The following is a 9666-nucleotide window of genomic DNA, read 5'->3' as shown; positions in this document are numbered from 1 at the left end:
AAGGAAGGAAGGAAGGAAGGAAGGAAGGAAGGAAGGAAGGAAGGAAGGAAGGAAGGAAGGAAGGAAGGAAAGGAAGGACCCTTCTGCATTATGAGGTGGTGAGCTTCAGGTAAACACTCACCTACAAATTCAAGGTGGTGGTGGCCTTAGTAAGAGCCCCAATCCCACCATGGTGATGTCTTAGCACCAGCTGCTCACATAAAGAGACAAGGTTCACCTTTTCAGCTGTATGTCTTGACCATTCCTACATTCTCTCCCCCGATGGAGTCACTGGCTACTTCTCCCTCCATTGGCCCATCCCTCTATTGTCAGCGAGGCATTTTACACTTATATGGTATCTTGTGTATCCTTATTCCAGATAGATTCCCTTAGATGCATACCTCAGCATTACATATATCCACAATGTTTCCCCTGATGTTCTTTTCACAGGTAGTGTACAAATCCCAAATTCATACACAGTAATCTTTCAGGCTTGCACATGCAGAGGAACAAATGCTCCACACAGCACCCTAACATCAACTGTCCAACCTCAAGCCTCTGATGTCCTACAGCTGGTGATTCTGAGTGGGGATAACACCTTCCTAAGCTTCCTATCTGGGTCAGAAGTGGGCCACAAGATATCCCCCAAGGATATTTCATGGCACTGATTTAAGATACAGTTTTTGCTTCATGATGCACTTTGTTTTGGGTCATCTGCTTTGGAATGAGCTTGGGTGATCAAGACAATATCAGAATTGGGCCCTAATTCTTCCCTTCTATACACCCACAAAGAAGTGTGTAGAAGAGAGAAAGGGTAGTAAGCTTTCTAAATATGGGATTGTTTAAATTAGAAATGGGTGCTTTTAAAGTCACTTTCCTTAATCCTGACTGTCTTCAAGGCAGTGTTCTTTCAAAACAGTAAGATTAACTGAACAATGACCTTAGCATTACATTGAAAAAGAACACATAGCCCTTACTTCTTATGGGACCCCCTCCCTCCTGAAGAGCCAATAAGTGCATGAATTCTTCTGCAACTTTCTAATATGCATTTATTATTCTCCACACTCATTTCAATTAAGTGAGGCCAATAAACTGCCAACCTCCATGTACTACCTTTCTAGAAAAATGAGCCCTTCAGTGAATACTTCACCAACAGAAAACCCAAACACATATGTTTAATGTTTATATGGCAGTTCTGTTAAGTATTTTATAGAAGATCTTGGCAAGAAGCTGGTTTTGGTTGAGTAATGTCATTTTATCCAAGAAGGTCATTGCAAAAACTCTGAGGTCTTAAGAAAAAACATAGCTAAGGGTGGCTAAAAACTTGGGTAGCATTTTAGAAAAGCACACTCTAGAAGCCTGCTTCCTGATCATACCTATAATTCCCCATATACACATTAGAAGAACCTTGGCTCACCCAAGATATCTAAGTCAGTATTGACAAATATCTGCTAATAACATACCCTGATGGAGAATCAGCCAGTGCTGGCAGTTTGAGCCCCATGCCAGCAACAATATCTCAGTAGGAATCAAGAACTAGTACCCAGGTACTAGTTATAATAGCTAAGTTATAGAATTAACCTAGATATCTATAAACAGATGAATGTACAAAGAAAATGTGGTGTATATATACACAGAAATGTATTTAGTAATAAAGGGTGAAGTTAGGTCATTTGCAGGAAAAAGATGCAAGTGGAAACCATGTTAAATGAAATAATCCAGACTCAGACAAATGCTGCACATTTTCTCTCATGTGCAGAAGATATGAAAGAGGAGGAAGAGAGGGAGAAGACAACTATATGGAGGACAAGGAGAAAATAGAATACAGAATACTTGAAAAAAGAAAGGAGACAAACAGGAGGCGAGAGATGGAAGAAAGTAATTAAGTAATAACATGATCAAAATATGCTATATCCATGTACAAAAATGTTACATTGAAACCCATAATTTTGCATAATTAATATATACTAAGAAACTGGAGAAAGATCGAGAGATTGAAAAGCACATCCTACAAAAGAAGACCACATAAAAAAAAATCACTTCATTGTACTGTATACTGTAAAGAACAAATCCATAACTATATCATGCATGTTTAGCATTGTTTTATGTGATGGAGTATCAGGGTACGCCTTCAAGTGCCAAGTATTCATCAAGCGATGAAACTGGTTAGAACTGACCTTCACTGGGCCTTCAGATTTACAATGAACACAATATTGGAGCTGTTCTGAAACAAGAACTTAATCAAAAAACCATTTAACTAGCCTTTAATTTTTGGTCATTTTATTCTTTCCGAGAGAACTATCTGAAAACCCTAATGGACATGATAACAAGTTCACCTATGCCGGTCGTGGTGGTGCATGCCTTTAATCCCAGCACTCAGGAGGCAGAGGCAGGCAGATTTCTGAGTTCGAGGCCAGCCTGGTCTACAGAGTGAGTTCCAGGACAGCCGAGGGTTACACAGAGAAACCCTGTCTCAAACAAACAAACAAACAAACAAACCAAAAAACCAACAACAAAAAAACAAACAAACAAACAAAAAAACCAAGTTCACCTATAGGAGGATAGGTTCCATATCTCTCTTCTGATGCCAGGTTGTTTTAGTTTTATAAAGTAAGCCTTTATGTTAAGGTCTGCATAATGTGTTATCCTAACAAACTTGCATTGTAGAGAAGGAATCTTTAAATCTGGGCTCTTTAGAGAAGAATGGATCTAAACTCTTGTCTCAATTTATGTTAGGAGTATATCTTAGTTGGTTCCAACTGATACATCAAGCACAATACATGCTATATAACAATGTCTTAGGCAATGCTAGAACACAGGTACAATGGTGCCCTCATAAGATTAAAATAAAGTTAAAATATCCCCATTACCTAGTGATGGTTTATCTGTTGTAAGGCCATAGTCCAACATGTTACATGTTCATTGTGATAAAAATAAAATCTTACTGCTCGCCAGTAATGAGGCATAGCATAGACAATTGTGTCTATGCAGAACATGGTATTTGGCAATAAGAAATTGCAATCTTATTAGTTTATATTTAAAAAGGCAGAGCTATCTCTTGAGGACAGAGTATTTCACCACCACCTCTGATACAAGTGTCAAAAGACAAATCTATGAAGATAAAAGTGGTTGATAAATTGCCTGGAGCCAGAAACATGACGAGGGGGACTCAAGGCAAGAAGACAAAGGACAAATGGAAAAGTGGAGAAGAATGGAGGGGATGTCACTCATGGTTTTGAAATTTCTTCTTTATGTGATAAAAATATTCCCAAATCAATTATGATGTTGATTATATAACCCAAAGAACATAGTAAGAATACTTGGATTTATGAACTTGAAGTACATAGTGTATTATATGATATATATTTCAATAAAGCTGTTTTACAAAGAAAACTTTTGCCAGTATGGCACCTGGCCTGCTTAGAGTGAGCTGTACTCTAACATATTTATTAGGTTCATTTCAAAAAAAGCTTTAAAAGCCATACAGATAAAAATTAGTGTGTAGAATACAATGAACCCTGCTCTGGAGAGGTCATGGGAAAAGAAGCCAAAACCTTATCTTTTCCCTCTTTTCCATGTCTTCTGATGACATTAGCACTGGCTGCCATATTTCAGTCATCCACTGATGAAGGAGACTCCCCATTGCTTTCATGTGAGAGTGATTGAAATCTAATTGATAATCAGAATGGCCACTAGGACTCATGGCCCTAGACTTTCATCAGCAGACTTAATCTACCCCAGACCATAGACAACATAACTGCAGAATGAAGTGGAACCACATTTAATTTTATCTTGCCAAAAGAATGGTAAGATAAGTTCTGCTGCCAATGACTCAACCCAGGATATTATAATGAAATAAAAATCAGTGCCTTTTGGTCCTTAACCACAGTTCTTTTATGAATCCAAATGTTGAAACTTACAATAGTCAACATCTTGCTTATATTGATCTTGGCAACTTTTAGAATGTTGTGTATATCTCCCTGCCACCTACTAAATCATCCAACCTTGCCACTTCATCAATGACTCCAAATGTATAAAGAAAATCTGCATAAAAAAATCTCCTTTCCTATAAAACTAAGTCATCCATGTGCAAGAATATTATATGGGACAAGCACTTCCAAATGAAAAATTTAAAAAGTACATTTAAACATGGATTATCTCATTGTTTGGGTATCAAATAAAGAATAATTGTATATAATAATGGATAATTTAAAAATGTTGTGCTCTGTATAACAAATGGAAGGGATCCCAAATAAGCACCTGGAAGAACCATGGTTTAATTAACGGCATAGACTCAAAAACAGCAGAACTCCTTGAAAATGCAAGACTATAAATATTTGTCCAAAGACTAAATAGAATATAGGAACATACTGCAGGGACCACACAATAAGTCCTGTGTGGCAACACTTAGCAGTATTAACCCACACACTCTATCCAGTCTTGTTCTCTACACCTAAACACAAATGCATATGTGTGCACATATAGTCAACTTTTCCAGGATATTATATGCAAACAAAAGGAAACACCACATATGATTTTATAGCTGGTATTATAATCTAAAATTGTTAAGAAAGACTCAAAATTTTTACTTCTTAGTTTTCTTGTACGAAGAAACAGTGGATTTGGAAGAGATAGAAATAACAGTGCATAGTGCTATGAAATATCTTTTAAGTCACAATCTGAAACTTCAAATGATCTTAAAAGTTGGGGAGCAGAGACCTAGAGAAAAGCTTAGTGATTAAAAGTGTTTGATGTTCTTACAGAGGACCTGGACTTGGTTCTCAGATCTATATAGCAGCTTACAATCTACTATAACTTCAATCCTCAGGTATCGAATGTCATCTTCAGGCCCCTGAGTATACCCAGCACATGAGGTGCATAGTCACACATTTTTATAAAACAAAAAATAAATGTCTTTTTCAAAACCAACAAACAAACAAACAATATGGGACTTAAAATCATATATTTAGTTCCCCGCATTTTTTTAAAGAGACGTCTGATATTGTTTTCATTATAAAATGGATCCTGGCACCTCAAGTCACTGCAGGACCAGATACATCATCTCCCACTGAAACCAGACAAGACAGCCTAGTTAGGAAAATAGTATCCACTGGCAAACAACAGAGTCAGGGTAAATCCCCTCTCCAATTGTTCGGGGCAGCCGTGAAGACTATACTGCACATGTGCTACATCTTTGCAGGAGCGTGGGGCAGGGACTAGTTCCAACCCTTGTATGCTCTTTGGTTGATGGTTCAAGTCTCTGGAAGTCCCCAATGGTACAAGTTAATTGACTTTGTTTATCTTCTTGTGGAGTCCCTATCTTCTCCAGGTTCCTCAGTCCTGCCCCCAACTCTTACACAAGACGTCCTGAGTTCCAGACTCTTTGGTTCTGGGTCTCTGCATCAATTAGGATGAGCTTCTCAGTGGACAGTTTTTCTAGGCACCTGACTGCAAGCATAACAGAGTATCATTAATGCTGTCAGGGATTGGTTCTTGCCCGTGGGATAGATCTCAAGTTGGGCAAGTGATTGGTTGACCATTCCCACAGTCTCTGCTCCATCTTTGTCCCTGTAATCATTGTAGGCAGATCCAAGTTTGGGTCAAAGGGTTTTGTAGAGGAATTGGTGTTATATCTCCACTGAAAGTCCTACCTAGCTACAGGAGATGCCCACTTTGGCTCCATGTCTCCCACTGCTAGGAGACTCAGAGTCACCCTCATAGACTCCCTAAAGCCTCCCCCATTCCATTTCTCTAACACATCCTAAAGATGCCCCTGCCTCTATCTCACACTGATTTCCATTCACTCTACTTGCCCTCTCATCCTGGCTCTCACTACATGTGAACCACCACACCTGCTCTCCTCTCCATCCCTTCTCTCACCCCCTTCTCTCCATCAATCCACCTCTAAGATTTGTTTATTTTCCTTGGAGAGTGATTCAAGCATCTTCTTTTGGCCATCCTTGTTATTTGGCTTTTTTGGCGGGGTGGGGGGAGCTGTGGATTGTCTTAGTCAGGGTTTCTATTCCTAAACAAATATCCTGACCAAGAAGCAAGTTGGGGAAGAAAGGGTTGTTTTTAAGCTTACACTTTCCACATTGATGTTGATCACCAAAGGATGTCAGGACTGGAACTCAAGCAGGTCAGGAAGCAGGAGCTGATGCAGAGGCCATGGAGGGATGTTACTTACTGGCTTGCTTACCCTGGCTTGCTCAGCCTGTCTCTTATAAAACCCAAGACTCCCAGCTCAGAGATGGTTCTACCCACAAGGGGTCCTTCCCCCTTGATCACTAATTGAGAAAATGACCCACAGCTGAATTTCATGGAGGCACTTCCCCAATTGAAGCTCCTTTCTCTGTGATAGCTCCAGCCTGTGTCAAGTTGACATACAAAACCAGCCAGTACACTGTATATCATTTATTTTATGCACAATAGACACTTTTTTCTACATGATATTTTAATAAATATTTTCTTCATTTACATTTCAAATGCTATTCTGAAAGTCCACTATACCCTCTCTCTGCCCTGCTCCCCAACACACACATTCCCACCTCCTGGCCCTGGCATTCCCCTGTACTGGAGCTTATAATCTTTGCAAGACCAAGGACCTCTCCTCCCACTGATGGCCAACTAGGCCACCCTCTGCTACATATGCATCTAAAGACACAAGCTCTGGAGGTACTGATTAGTTCATATTGTTGTTCCTCCTAGAGAGAATCTCAGGTGCAGATGATTCTAAATAGACATTTAGAAATCAGCATGTATGTTGTATTTCCTTTTGGTTATGGGTTGCCGCACTCAGGATGATATATTCTATTTCTATACATTTGCTTACATATTTCAATACATCCTTATTTTTAACAGCTGAGTGGCATTCCACTGTGCAAATGAACCATGTTTCCTATTATTTATTTATTTATTTATTTATTTATTTTTAATTAGGTATTTTCAAAATTTACATTTCAAATGCTATCCCTGAAGTCCCCTATACCCTCCACCCACCACTCCCCGACCTACCCACTCCCAATTCTTGGCCCTGGCATTACCCTGTACTGAGGCATATGAAGTTTGCACGATCAATGGGCCTCTCTTCCCACTGATGATTGACTAGGCCATCTTCTGATACATATGCAGCTAGAGACACGAGCTCTGGGGGTACTGGTTAGTTTATATTGTTGTTGCACCTATAGGGTTGCAGACCCTTTATCTCCTTGGGTACTTTCTCTAGCTCCTCCATTGGGGGCCCTGTGTTACATCCAATAGCTGACAGTGAGCATCCACTTCTGTGTTTGCTAGGCCCAAGCATAACCTCACAAGTGACAGCTATGCCATGGTCCTTTCAGCAAAATCTTGTTGGTGTATGCAATGGTGTCAGCATTGGGAGGCTGATTATGAGATGGACCCCCGGGTATGGCAGTCTCTAGATGGTACATCCATATCTCCCAACTCCAAACTTTATCTCTGTAACTCTTTCATGGGTGTTTTGTTCCCAATTCTAAGAAGGGGAAAAGTATCCACACGTTGCTCTTCATTCTTCTTGAGTTTCATGTATTTTGCAAATTGTATCTTGTATCTTGGGTATTCTAAGATTCTGGGCTAATATCCAATTATCAGTGAGTACATACCATATGAGTTCTTTTGTAGTTGGGTTACCTCACTCCAGATCCATCAATTTGCCTAGGAATTTCATAAATTCATTCTTTTAATAGTCAAGTAGTACTCCATTGTGTAAATATATGACATTTTCTGCATCCATTCCTCTGTTGAAGGAAGTCCAGGTTATTCCCAGGATCTGGCTATTATAAATAAGGCTGNTATGAACATAGTGGAGCATGTGTCCTTCTTACCAGTTGGAACATCATCTGGATATATGCCCAGGAGAGATATTTCCGGATCCTCTGGTAGTACTATGTCCAATTTTATGAGGAACCGCCAGACTGGTTTCCATAATGGTTGTACAAGCTTGCAATCCCACCAACAATGGAGGAGTGTTCCTCTTTCTCCAGATCCTTGCCAGCATCTGCTGTCACCTGAATTTTGAACTTAGCCATTCTGACTGGTGTGAGGTGGAATCTCAGGGTTGTTTTGATTAGCATTTCTCAGGTGATTAAGGATGCTGATCATTTTTTTCAGGTGCTTCTCTGCCATTCGGTATTCCTCATGTGAGAAATCTTTGTTTAGATCTGATTCCCATTTTTTAATGGGGTTATTTGTTTTTCTGGAGTCCACCTTCTTGAGTTCTTTATATATATATATTGGATATTAGTCCCCAATCTGATTTAGGATAGGTAAAGATCCTATCCCAATATGTTGGTGGCCTTTTTGTCTTATTGACAGTGTCTTTTGCCTTGCAAAAGCTTTGCAATTTTATGAGGTCCCATTTATTGATTCTCGATCTTAGAGCACAAGCCATTGCTGTTCTATTCAGGAAATTTTCCCCTGTACCCATATCTTCAAGGCTTTTGCCCTACTTTCTCCTCTATAAGTTTCAGTGTCTCTGGTTTTATGTGGAGTTCCTTGATCCACTTAGATTTGACCTNAGTACAAGGAGATAGGAATGGATCAATTAGCATTCTTCGCCATAATAACCGCCAGTTGTGCCAGCACCATCTGCTGAAAATGCTGTCTTTTTTCCANTGGATGGTTTTAGCTCCCTTGTCAAAGATCAAGTGACCATAGGTATGTGGGTTCATTTCTGGGTCTTCAATTCTATTCCATTGGTCTACTTCTCTGTCACTATATCAGTACCATGCAGTTTTTATCACAATTGCTCTGTAGTACAATTTTAGGTCAGGCATGATGATTTCACCAGAGGTTCTTTTATCACTGAGAAGAGTTTTTGCTATCCTAGGTTTGTTTGATATTCCAGATGAATTTGCAAATTGCCCTTTTAATTCGTCGAAGAATTGAGTTGTAATTCTGATGGGGATTGCATTGAATCTGTAGATTGTTCTTGGCAAGATAGACATTTTTACTATATTGATCCTGCCAATCCATGAGCATGGGAGATCTTTCTATCTTCTGAGATCTTCTTTAATTTTTATCTTCAGAGACTTGAAGTTCTTATCATACTGATCTTTCACTTCCTTAGTTAGAGTCATGCCAAGGAATTTTATGATATTCCTGACTATTGTGAAAGGTGTTGTTTCCCTAATTTCTTTCTCAGCCTGTTTATCCTTTGTGTAGAGAAAGGCCATTGACTTGTTTGAGTTAATTTTATATTCAGCTACTTCACTGAACCTGTTTGTCGAGTTTAGGAGGCTCTGGTGGAATTTTTAGGGTCACTTATAAATACTATCATATCATCTGCAAAAAGTGATATTTTGACTTCTTCCTTTCCAATTTGTATCCCCTTAATCTCCTTTTGTTGTCGAATATCTCTGGCTAGGACTTCAACTATTATGTTGTATAGGTAGGAAGAAAGTGGGCAGCTTTATCTATACCCTGATTTTAGGGGGATTGCTACCACACTCTCACCACTTACTTTGATGTTAGCTACTGGTTTGCTGTAGATTGCTTTTATCATGTTTACGTATGGGCCTGGAATTCCTGATCTTTCCAAGACTTTTATCAAGAATGGGTGTTGGATTTTGTCAAATGCTTTCTCTGAATCTAAGGAGATCATCATGTGGTTTTTGTCTTTGAGTTTGTTTATATAGTGGATTATGTTGATGGATTTTCATATATTAA

The sequence above is a fragment of the Mus caroli genome, chromosome 12, assembly GCF_900094665.2.
Source record: "Mus caroli chromosome 12, CAROLI_EIJ_v1.1, whole genome shotgun sequence".
NCBI classification, from domain to species: domain Eukaryota; kingdom Metazoa; phylum Chordata; class Mammalia; order Rodentia; family Muridae; genus Mus; species Mus caroli.
The sequence above is the reverse complement of the archived record's forward strand: the minus strand, read 5'-3'. Positions refer to the sequence as shown.